The sequence below is a fragment of the Cricetulus griseus genome, chromosome 2, assembly GCF_003668045.3.
Source record: "Cricetulus griseus strain 17A/GY chromosome 2, alternate assembly CriGri-PICRH-1.0, whole genome shotgun sequence".
In the NCBI taxonomy this organism is placed as follows: domain Eukaryota; kingdom Metazoa; phylum Chordata; class Mammalia; order Rodentia; family Cricetidae; genus Cricetulus; species Cricetulus griseus.
This window is the reverse complement of record NC_048595.1, coordinates 223,394,469-223,406,473: the sequence shown is the minus strand read 5'-3', so window position 1 is coordinate 223,406,473 and position 12,005 is coordinate 223,394,469. Positions and strand designations below refer to the sequence as shown.

Below are 12,005 nucleotides of genomic sequence, written 5' to 3'. Positions count from 1 at the left end.
GCCCTTCCCTCCACAGTGCATTGTACACTTCTTAGTGCCTTCCCCAGAAAGGACTGTCTGTACTGTGTTAGATCTCAAGGATGCCTTCCTCAGCCTATCACTGCCACAGCCAGTCAGCCCTTATTCACCTTTAAATGGACAGACCCAGAGAAGGACTCAAGGGAGAGTTGACTTGGATATGACTGTCCCAGGGGTTCAAAAAACCCTCCCACGATCTTTGATGAAGCACTCTGCAAGGACTTGGGTGAGTACCGATAGATCCACCCTAACTTCAGCTTATTATAATATGTGGGTGATCTTCTAATAATGGCTGGCACCTTGAAAACCTGCAAAAATGCCACTAGGGAGCTGCTCAAAACTTTGGGAGACCTGAAATATCATCGGTCAGCAAAGAAAGTTCAACTCTGCCAGACTGAGGTAACTTATCTCAAGGGAGGCAAAAGATGGCTGTTGACAGCAAGAAAAGAAACCACCATGAGGATCCCCAGGTCCAGCAACCATTGAGAAGTGAGAGAATCCTTGGGTCTTCTGGGTTCTGTAGACTTTGGATTCTGGGTTTGCTGAGTTGGCACAGCCCCCCGTATGAGGCACAAGGTAGGAGAAAGCTCCCCTTGACTGGACTCCACAGATGGAGAAATGCCTTTGATGAAATTAAGGCAGCTCTACTAAATGCACCCACTTTAGTACTACCAGATGTCACCAAACCCTCCCACTTATATGTGGATGAGAAAAAGGGAGTTGCTAAGGGGGCTACTGAAGCGAGTCCTTGGCCCATGGAAGTGGCTGGTGACCTAATATAAAAAAAAGACTGGACCAAGTGCCACTGGATGGCCCCCTTGCCTCCACATAATAGCAGCAACAGCCTTGCTAGTTAAATACTCACACAAACTGACTTTGGGACAAGCCCTAAAAGTGACTCCCCCGTGCTATAGATGGAGTTCTTAAACACCCCCCCCCCTGATAAATGGCTAATGTTTGGCTGACCCCTTATCAAGCTCAGCTCTAAAACACACCCAGAATCCAGTTCATCAGCAACAATGCCTTGTACCCTTCCACCCTGCTTCCAGACCCAGACCTGGACCAACCTCTCCATGATCTTGTGGACATCCTGAGTTATCCCGAAAAGATCAGACCAAACCTCAAGGATATCCATCTGATGAAGGCTGAAGTAACATGGTATACTGATAGCAATAGTTTCATCAAGGATGGTACAGAGTACACAGGGCAGTCACCAATGAGGATGCAGTCATATGGGCAGAAGCCCTGCCTCCTGGACATCAGCTCAGAAGAATGAACTGGTAACTTTAACTAAGGCACTACAGCTGGGGAAGGATAAGATACCTAACATGTACACTGATAGCCAATATGCTTTTGCTACATTACTTGTCCATGGTGCTATCTACAGGCTAAGAGGATTATTAACTACAGAAGGAAAAACTATTAAAAACAAACAGATTTTAGATCTCTTATGAGCCATATGGCTGTGTAGGAAAATAGCTGTTACACACTGTCCAGACACCAGAAAGGAGAAGACACCATTTCAAAGGGAAACAACTGGGCAGACATAACACCAAAGGAAACTGCCCTCCAGAAGGCAAACATCCTGCTGGTCTCACCACCGAAACTGGTTGCACCCATGCTGCCAGAATTCCCAGATTACAATGACCGAGAGCTCCGGAGGAACTATACACGTACAAATGCCTACGAAGAGAAAGGATGATTCAAGACCCCAGATGAAAGGATCACTCTCCCATCAGATTTCACCACTCAACTAGTCCAACAGACACATCAGAGCACTCACCTGGGAGAGAAGAAAATACAAGACCTCCTGAGGAGAGTACACTTTAAAGTTTTTGACCTTAAATCTAAGACAGCAGAGGCCATAAGCCCATGCCCCACATGCCATCTCATGAGTGCAAAGAGAGGAGTCACAAGGACAGGGCACTGGGAAAATAGAACCCAACCAGGAGCCTCCAGGGAAATCAACTTCACGGAGGTGAAACCAGGCCTATATGGTTATAAATGATTATTATACAAGTATCAGGGATACTTTTCAGGATGGACTGAAGCCTTTCCAACCAAATATGAAATGGTTGCAATAGCAGTGAGGAAGCTACTAGAAGAGATTATCCCAAGGTATGGCCTTGCAGTGCTCTTGAGCTCAGACATGGGCCTGCATTCATCTCTCAGGTAACACAGAAGATAGTTAAGGTAATGGAGACTAATTGGAAACTTCATTGTGCATACTACCACCAGAGTTCTGGCCAGGCAAAATGGATGAATTGGACCCTTAAGGAGACCTTAACTAAATTAACCCTTGAGATTGGTGGTGATTGGGTTTCTCCCCTTTGCTCTTCATGGAGTTCAAAATTCCCCCTAAACTTTGGGCCTAATCCCATTTGAAATTATGTATGTCAGGCCTCCACCAATACTGCCTGACCTAAAGGCAGAACTGTTAGCTGAATTTGACCACCAAAAGTTCCTCTCCTCCCTATAAGCTCTTTCTCTCTCAGGTACAAAAACAACTCTGGCACCAGCTATGTGCAGTCTACAAGGAGGAGCCACCTCCAATGTCCCACAGGTTCTGGCCAGGTGGCCTAGTAGTCATCAAACAACATCAGAAAGAGACCTTAGGGGCCGGGGAGTGGTGCCTCATGCCTTTAATGTCGGCACTCTGGAGACAGAGGCAGGCGGATCTCTGTGAGTTCGAGACCAGCCTGATCTCAGCCTCCAAAGCCACAGAGAAACACTGTCTTGAAAATCCAAAAGGAAGAAGAAGAAGAAGAAGAAGAAGAAGAAGAAGAAGAAGAAGAAGAAGAAGAAGAAGAAGAAAGAGAGGGAAGGGGAGGGGAGGGGAGGGAAAGGGAGGGGAGGGAGGGGAGGGGAGGGGAGGGGAGGGAGGGAGGGAGGGGAGGGGAGGGAGGAGGGGAGGGAGGGAGGGGAGGGAGGGGAGGGGAGGGAGGGGAGGGGAGGGGGGGAGGGGAGGGGAGGGGAGGGGAGGGGAGGGGGGAGAAAGAGACCTTAGAGCCTGGATAGAAAGGGCCTCACTGTGTAACACAAAAAGACCCAGAGACTGATATTGTGGTCCAAGCTTCAAGCCCAAGATCAGAAACGCAAAGCAGCCAGCCACTAGCTCTTACCTCTATGTCATGCTAAATGGGCTGATCCTGTCTCCACGAGCTCTCACCAATCCTCAGACTGCTGCTTCTCCTCAGTGTGGCTAGAGAATCAACCCTTCCTATCCTCAATGTGGCTGGAAAATGAATGCCAGCTCTGAAACCCTGTTTCTCTCTTTTTTTTTCTTTTCTTTTTTTTGGGGGGGTAGTTTTCAAGACAGGGTTTCTCTATGGCTTTGGAGGCTGTTCTGGAACTCACTCTGTGGACCAGGCTGGCCTTGAACTCACAGAAATCCTACCTCTGTCTCCTGAGTGCTGGGATTAAAGGCATGTGATCCCAAGTGCTAAGATCACCTTTGTGTGAGTTTTTTCTCTTTCGGGCTGGATATATTTTGTGTAGCTCAGTGTGGCCTTGAACTAACACAGATTGGTCCATTTACTTCTTAGTCCTGAGTCCTGGGATTAGAGGTGTGTACCAGCACTGCCTGATGTCTATAGACTTTGCTTTCTGAATCCTCAGGCAAGCTTTAATAAATCATAAATAATTTAGCACCACACCCACAGTTGTTAAAGTGTGCAGAGTCCCCACCTGGATTCATCATTCTCACATGAAGCCTGTGGACCTGCACGTAGACCCTAAGGACTATGCTCCAGAAGAAGCCAACCCTGAACTTTGGAAGGTCCTTGCCCACTTACACCACAGGACCCTCTCAAGCTGAGAATTCAGAAAGTCACTGATCCAGCTAAGGCGGCTGAATAATGACTGTTGTCCTCCCTAGCCTGCACTTGCTTTTTTTTTTTTTTTGGTTTTTCGAGACAGGGTTTCTCTGTGTAGCTTTGGAGCCTATCCTGGCACTCGCTCTGGAGACCAGGCTGGCCTCGAACTCACAGAGATTCGCCTGCCTCTGCCTCCCGAGGGCTGGGATTAAAGGTGTGCGCCACCAATGCCCGGCTACCCCTATTACTCTTAACAGCTGGGCAAAATAGTTGTAGCCCGTTAGCCATACAACCTCACTTAGTGTACTATTCTTCAGGAACTGGGGAAATCCTGAATCAAACCACCAACCAAGTTCCCATAGGGACCTGGTTCCCTGACCTGTACTTTGACTTAATGACTTACTTGCCCTGACAACCTCATTTTACAGCTAACCCATGTTTCCTACAAGGACAATATGTCTATATCTGCCCCAACCATAATAGGAACAGGGAATGGGAAGAGAAATATGGGGCTGGGTGGGGGGTGAATACTATTGTGTCTCTTGGGATTGTGTTTCCATTGTTCATATTGGTGCTTGGCCCTGGAACATGGAGTCCTCATCACCATCTGATTGCCCTGGAACTCACTGTAGACTGGGCTGACCTGAACTCACAACGATTTATCTGTCTCTGTCTTCCAACTGCTGGGATCAAAGGTGTGTAACATCACACCTAATTCTTCATCTTCAATTTTAAATCCCAAATTTCTAGCAGAGAGCCAGTAAACAGAAAATAAAAAATGTTTACCAAAGATTCTTCCTTACCTATCCATAAAAGTGGTCACTAATTATAGCTTATCTTCTTATGTAGGCAAATATTAAATTTAGCATGCAAAAGTTCTAGAAGCCAGGTGGTGGTAGCACACGCCTTTAATCCTAGCACTCAGAAGGCAGAGACGGGTGCATTTCTGTGAGTTCAAGGCCATCCTGGTCCACAGAGTGAGTTCCAGTTCCAAAGCCACAGAGAAACCCTGTCTCAAAAACTCCCCAGCCTATAAATGGGATTACCCTTAATCTGATACTAATTTGGTTCACTGAATCAGGCAGGACAGACATCAGGTAAAACCTGGAGACTGAGAATGGAGGCATGGGAGCACTGTAATCCGGGGAAACATTTTCTATACAGCTGTACACTCAGCCTATTCAATTGGTCACCCTGGTTAACCACCCTCTTATTGGTCCTAGCTGGGCTCTCAGTTCTTCTTTTGGCTTTAACTTGTGGACCTTGTATCATTAACACCTTAATCAGGGTTATTAAGGAATGGATCTCCAACTAATGGTTTTAAAGCAAGTATACCAACCAGTAAACCTGGAAGAAACGTCTCCAAGATTTGAGATGACACACCATCCAAGGGGGAAATGAGAAGGCCAGGCAAATATCATGACAGACCCCTTATAATGCAACTAAGAATTAGGTCTCAGTTCCAGTCTCCTGAAACCGAACAAGTTAGTTTCAGAGGAAGATACGAACAAAGAACAATCAATCTTTAATGTTCCCCCTCCCCGCACTGCAGTAAGAACAAGAATTGTGCGAACTAAGCAGGAGCCAACTTCCCTCCCCACCCCAGGTACTTCAAGGCAATAAACAAATGAGGATAAAGCCTGGGACTTGTCTCAACTTGCCCAAGAATGTAAAAGCTTAAGCCTTAGCCAACCTGCTAGCCTTAGCCAATTAGAAATGTACTAATATGATTGCCACTTGAGTAAGATAATCCCAGATAGAATGATCACACTGCTTAGAGAATTCCTTTAGTTGTATAAATGACCCTGCAAGCTTTTCTTGGGGGTTGCCTTTGTATTGCATGCATGGCCCCAGCATGCTGGCACCTTCTCCAGATAATGAACACTCTGTGGGACTTGGCCAGGATGCCTAGTGCTAGTGGCATAGGCAGGAATATGCACTCATAATGAGCATGGCAATCGCTGGTAACACATGCAGGAATGTATACTCATAAGCTAAGGTGAACACCACCCTTCCACACACTCCAAAGTACTATGTGTTATCATAAAGGCTAAGGGGGACCTCGGTGGATCCCATGGCAGGCAGAGTGACAAACATGCCAGGCAAACAGAGCTTAAATGAGAAGTTTTATTAGAAAGGGAGTGGGGGGGGTGGAGAAAAGAGATAAAGAGACACAGAGACTGAGGACAGAAGATGGAGACAGGAAAAGTCCTGTCTGCCCCAGGGGAACAGCAGGAAAGAGAGCATAAGTGGGCGGGCGGTCTTTGTTTTAAAGGGGTCCTTTGCACCTGGGCTAACAGGGTACTGCCTGTGTGCATTCTGCCGGGTGACAGGGGCCGGCCAGCATAATACCTGATTCCTTATACTATGTAACATTTACTTTGAGAAACTATTTCTGAGTTCTGTCATACAGACACAGAGAGACTGTTTTATTAGCCTATTTACAGCTGCAGTATTTGCAGTAGTGGAAAAATTAAGAGACATGCCCATGTGACAAAGGTCTGTTTTGGTCCCAAAGAGGATGTATACAGTTGAGGGGGGAGTGCGGTTAGAGAGAGAGACTGACATGATCTGAGGGTGAATCAGGAAGGCTGTCAGAAGCATTTAATTGAGAAAAGACAAAACTTTTACACTGTATAGGTTTACATGGGATTAAACAGATGACAAGGGGCTTGTGAGCTGGGCTGTGGCTTGAGATCAGAGGTTGGGAATCTTGCATTGACCTTGACAAAGGGCCACAAGTTCCTCTTGCCAGAGATAAGGATAATGGCTGCTTTATCAAGCAGGAACTTTCCTCAAGCCCCCGAGGGAGGGTAAGGAGACCCTTTCCAAAAGTTTGACCTTGGGAAAGGACTTCTGGGAAGCAGACTCTATCTATACTACAGTTTCTTGGTCTTACTAAATGGGTCTGTTCCCCTCATAATGCTCCCAAAAGGGAGGGGCCTGTTGTCCAACTCTATCCCCCTTATATTATACCATTCTGATTTCTCTGTATTTATTAATTGAACTCTTGCCTTTAAGGGCCTCAGGCTCTGCATCTGAATTGTAGGCATTTCATCCTTGGGATCATGTGTGTCTAGTAAATCTCTAACTTTCCTCTTCTTGGTGTAATCAGGAGGGCACAATGGAATTCCTGGTTCCATGGTGGTGGGGATTTTTTCCAAAGTATTATTTTGCTTAGAAAGGCTACCATTGTACACATTTTCATCCTTTACAAAAGCCCATGCAAAAATTCTCAAAGGGAAAGGCTTTAATAGTGAGAGTCATTAAAAATAAACATAAAGGTACTGAAGAATTGTGGTCTGCAGTGGCAAAATGCTGGAACTTTGTCAAGCAGCAATTGTCACAAATGGTCCATGCAAACCATGTCCATCAAAAGGGAGCTGGCCAAACAAATCCTACAGAGATTGAGAAAGGGTCTCTGGATGGAAGGCAGTAAGGAGACTGGAGGCAAACTAGGTACCCTATGCAGAGAAACCAGATCCCCAGCCCTCTGACCATAATAATGACAACATTCTTAATAGTGGCAAGTCAGGGACACCCTTCAGAAGCTAAAGCTGGGAGACTGTAGCACACACCTGCAATCCCAGCACTCAGAACTGACCAAGAGGCTACTCAAGATCTCTGGCAGTGGAGGAAGTCTCTTTAAGAAAATGGTTTAAACAGTTTGAAATATTCCGTCTTACTTAATTTCTGTAACAGTTGATGTATCTGGCTGTCCTATTTATAATGCAAAGTGAGAACTTTCCCTACTTTGTTTGATAAATGTTGTCCAGGTTCCCACTGCCAAGAGTGTGTTGTCTAAAATGCCTGTTTAGTTTTCAAGGATGGAACTCTACCTTTTACTTGGTTACAATAAAGAAACTTCAGGAGGCATTACCATCCCGGACTTCAAGCTCTATTACAGAACTATAGTCCTGAAAACAACTTGGTATTGGCACAAAAATAGACAAGTACCAATGGAATAGAATTGAAAACCCTGATATTAACCCACACACCTACAAACATCTGATTTTTGGCAAAGAAGCTAAAATTATACGATAAAAAAAGAAAGCATCTTCAACAAATGGTGCTGGAATAACTGGATGCTGGCATGTAGAAGACTGCAGATAGATCCATGTCTATTGCCATGAACAAAACTTAAGTCCAAATGAGTCAAAGACTTCAACATAAATCCAGCCACACTGAACCTCTTAATAGAGAAAGTGGGAAGTACCGTTGAACAAATTGATACAGGAGACAGCTTCCTGAACATAACACCAGTAGCATAGACACTGAGATCAACAATTAATAAATGGGACCTCCTGAAACTGAGAAGCTTCTGTAAGGCAAAGGACACAGTGAACAAGACAAAACAGCAGCCCACAGAATGGGAAAAGATATTCACCAACCCCACATCTGACAGAGGGCTGATTTCCAAATTTAAAAAGAACTCAAGAAGCTAGTCACCAAAACACCAACTAATCCAGTTAAAAAGTGGGGTACAGAACTAAATAGACAATTCTCAATAAAGGAATCTAAAATGGGTAAGTCTGTGACCTGATGATGAGGAAGAGAAATAACACTGCTGACTATACTCATGTCACATGACACTGAAATCATGTCATCATGTCAAACACTCGGGTAAACTATTCTCTGAACATTTAGCATTTAAATCACCTTCTGTCTGTATTAGTCATGGCTTACACTTAATGCCACACGGAAAATAATACCTACTACTTGGGTATTTATCATTTCATATAAATTCAGTTGAAAGGCTTAATATGTGATGAACAAAAAATAAGTATCATGGCTTTCCTCTACAACACTGTTTCAACTTTCTGTGTTACATTTTATTTTCTATCCAGGAGGAACCTTCTTGCACACAACTTCAATTTCAACTTGAAAGATTCTGAAAAGTTTTTAGCTAGTGTCTCAAAACAGCTGTCTACAGAAGCTATGACAGAGGAGTCTCAACCTAGACAAATATTTTAATAATACCAATACTAACAAGGAAGGTGATGGAATTTTATTTTTAATAAACATTTTTGAGCCTTAGACAAGATGAATTTCAATTTCTCCCACTTCATTTCATACTTGAAAATTATCTTGAAAATAGAATATAATACTGATGCATCACAGTTTACATGCTACAGAGATTTCTCTTTAAAGAGAAGTTTTGACGGAAAGGGGTCTGGCAGTTGCCCGTGATGGCTTGCAATTCCTGAGTGCAGGGGATCCTCCTGACTCAGCCTCATGAGTGGTTAGGACTAGAAGCATGTGTCACTTTTATAGGGAAAGTAAACTCACACAAAGCACACTGTGGTTTACTGCCCTTGGAAAGTTACAGACTGCTTTTGTGGATTGTATTGTAATTTCCTTTTTTTTTTTTTTTTTTGGTTTTTTGAGACAGGGTTTCTCTGTATTGTTTTGGAGGTTGTCTTGGAACTCTTCTGTAGACCAGGCTGTCCTCAAACTCACAGAGATCCAGCTGGGATTAAAGGTGTGTGCCACCAACGCACAGCTAGTATCGTAATTTCTTACAATGACCGAGAAAACCTCCAATGGAGTAACCTAGTAAACCACCTATTTCTTATACCAGTCCTTCCTACAGACCCTTCATACTGACAGCATCAGTTAAGGTTTGGGAGAGAAAACCTTACCAAGTCCAGCCATCAAGACCATTTCAGCTAAAAGACATGACACCCGAATCATAAATAAATCCTGTGCAGAGTGCATGACATACCTCTCATCTTTGTGTGTATGGTATGTGTGAGGTCATGACACCTTCCTGTGTCTCTCCTGGCCTTCAACCTTACTTGTCTGTGTTAGGGTCTCCTGTTCGCCATTGTCCATAACAGCGTAGCTGTCACAGAAACTTCCAGGGATCCTCCTACCTCAGCCTCCTGTCATGCTGTGGCAGTACTGAGATTACAGACTGACATGTCTCCAGAGCTCAGTCCTCACAACACCAAGCAGTTTACCTACTGGGTCATCCTTTTCTGAAACTTCATTAATGAAATAGCATACACCAATAACTACACTGCAAAACCTATGCACTCTTTCTAGTAACTTCCAAGAATTTACAATGCCATTAACAAAATTCTGGTTGAAGCAGACCCAGTTCAAGAGAATTGACAAAGTTCTAAACACTTCAAACTTCTCTCAAGCAGGAACTACCTTATTCTCTCTCCTCCATATATAACCAGTTGATTTCTATCTTCTACTGATTTTTTTTCCTGTGAGCACTTATGAAGTCAGCTTATCATGCCATCATATAAGAAACTGTCACCAAGTCCAGTGAAATAGTACACCCTTGCAATCCTAGCACTCATGAGAATGACAGGCCAGCTGGCGAAAGATATCATCTTGAAAATAAAAAAATTGCCACAACAGAGCTCCAACTGAAAAATCCTATGATCACACAGCTCTAAGTCAAATCAACGAGAGGAACTTTGTAATTTAATTGACACTGCATTGTATAAACTCACAAAATAAACCGACTATTTTACATACTGGTTACTTCTGTGACAATATCATTTCCTTTTAAGAGAATACAGGAGAGGGGTACTTTTTAGAGAAATCCTGCCTGGCTGTTCACAGGTATACAAACTACTAGAATAATATCTGCTCATTTTTATGAGCAGCCTCCAGGGGCAGGGACTAGCCAAATGCCACACATCCCCACTGCTGTACAAGGAATACTTTACAAGTGTCACTGAATAACTATTTTTGATAAATTGGCTCAATTTCTGGGAGTTAACTCTTACGCTGATTACCTGCTGCCAAAAACTGTTCGGAGCTACTTTGCTGTTGAGAAACTAAAAAGATAAACTTTGAAACTGTTACTGGCATCTTTCTCTGTGTAAGTTGTACATGGGGCTCACCTGGCAATTTAGAATTACAGTATCAAAAGAAAGTGGACTTTGTAGCTAGTCCCTCGTTACAGATGCTTACAATTTCATCTGAGAGACTTATAATTTATATTAACCATGGTTCAGAAAAAACAAACAAATAAAAGCACAGGGTTGGCATGTAATCACTAACGGCCCTCAACGTAGTCAACAATTTCCAAAAGGTAAAAGGTACCTTGTACGGGACCGAATGATTTCAGGAAAGACCTTACTGCTTGCAAAGCAAGTGCAGTTCCATTATCAAGCAGCTTTACAAACCAAATAGCTACTCGAGCAGCATTCAGTCAGCTTTGTCTAACTTACTAGCAGATGCTGAGCAATCCAGTTTCACAATGCTGCCTTTTTAAAAACACCAGACAGCTGAAAACTCCAAGCCTCCTGCGGATCTCTGGGGTCACGGATTAAGCACATGGCCCCTGATTCAGTGCCGCTGCGGCCATTCGGTCATTCGGTCATTCGATTGCTAAATCGCCTTTTGTGGTCGTTTGGGTTTGTCAAGGCGGTCATGTGGAACGCGGGACAATGGTCTCACGCAGGATGCGTGACTTCCATTGTCAATCAATCCTCTGGCTGGAAGAAAACTACAAGTTAGGATTCGTACTTCTAAGTCACTCGCAGTTGCGCCGCGTGTGGCGCCCGAAGTCCCGGCTCGCACAGCCGATATCCCGGGGCTCCGGGGCCCATCCTGCCCCACCCCAAGCTACACTGACCTGCAAGCTCACAGGCCCTGCTCTAGAGAAGGCCTCCACCACACACAGGCCGGGCGCGCCTACCAGGCGGCCGTCACCCACGCAGGCCACTTACCCGAGGACGTCTCGGGTATCCCGGGTATTCCCGGTATCCCGAGGGTAAACCGTGTAGAACCCGAAGAACGTGGCTCTGGAGCCAAGCAGGCCTGGGAACCAGCGCGCCAGAATTGAAGGCACGTGACCTGCTGGCGGTGCCACGCCCCTCTAGACCACGCCCCTTGCCAGACCAGAACTAACTGGCCGCCTCTGCCAGGGGGCGGAGCCTCCTTTCTGCTCCCGCCATTCTCCTAAAGCAGCTGAGGACCAGACCTGGGGGGGAGAAAAGGGGGAGGACGCATGACTCGAGCAAAATAACCGTGTGTTAATACCGTGAAGACTCCTTTTCAAACATTACATTACCCGCAAGTCCAGGGCTATCATTTTTATTTTTATTTTGGTTGCTACTAGACCCATGTAAACTCAATGGGCAGTCTAAATTAGTCACACCTACCTCTTTTTGTTCTCATACTTCAGGGACTGACCTTACCACA

General features: G+C 44.8%; 1 protein-coding gene across 2 annotated transcripts in view; it reads right to left on the bottom strand.

Annotated features, from left to right (window-relative positions):
• Positions 1 to 11,649, bottom strand: part of Osbpl1a (oxysterol binding protein like 1A) — a 208,517-nt gene extending 196,868 nt beyond the window's left edge. For both annotated transcript variants that reach the window (XM_027404345.2, XM_027404347.2), the window contains exon 1: positions 11,531 to 11,649. The gene's annotated coding sequence lies outside the window, so the exon portion shown is untranslated. The remainder of the gene's footprint in view (positions 1 to 11,530) is intronic.
• Between the last annotated feature and the right edge of the window lie 356 nt (positions 11,650 to 12,005).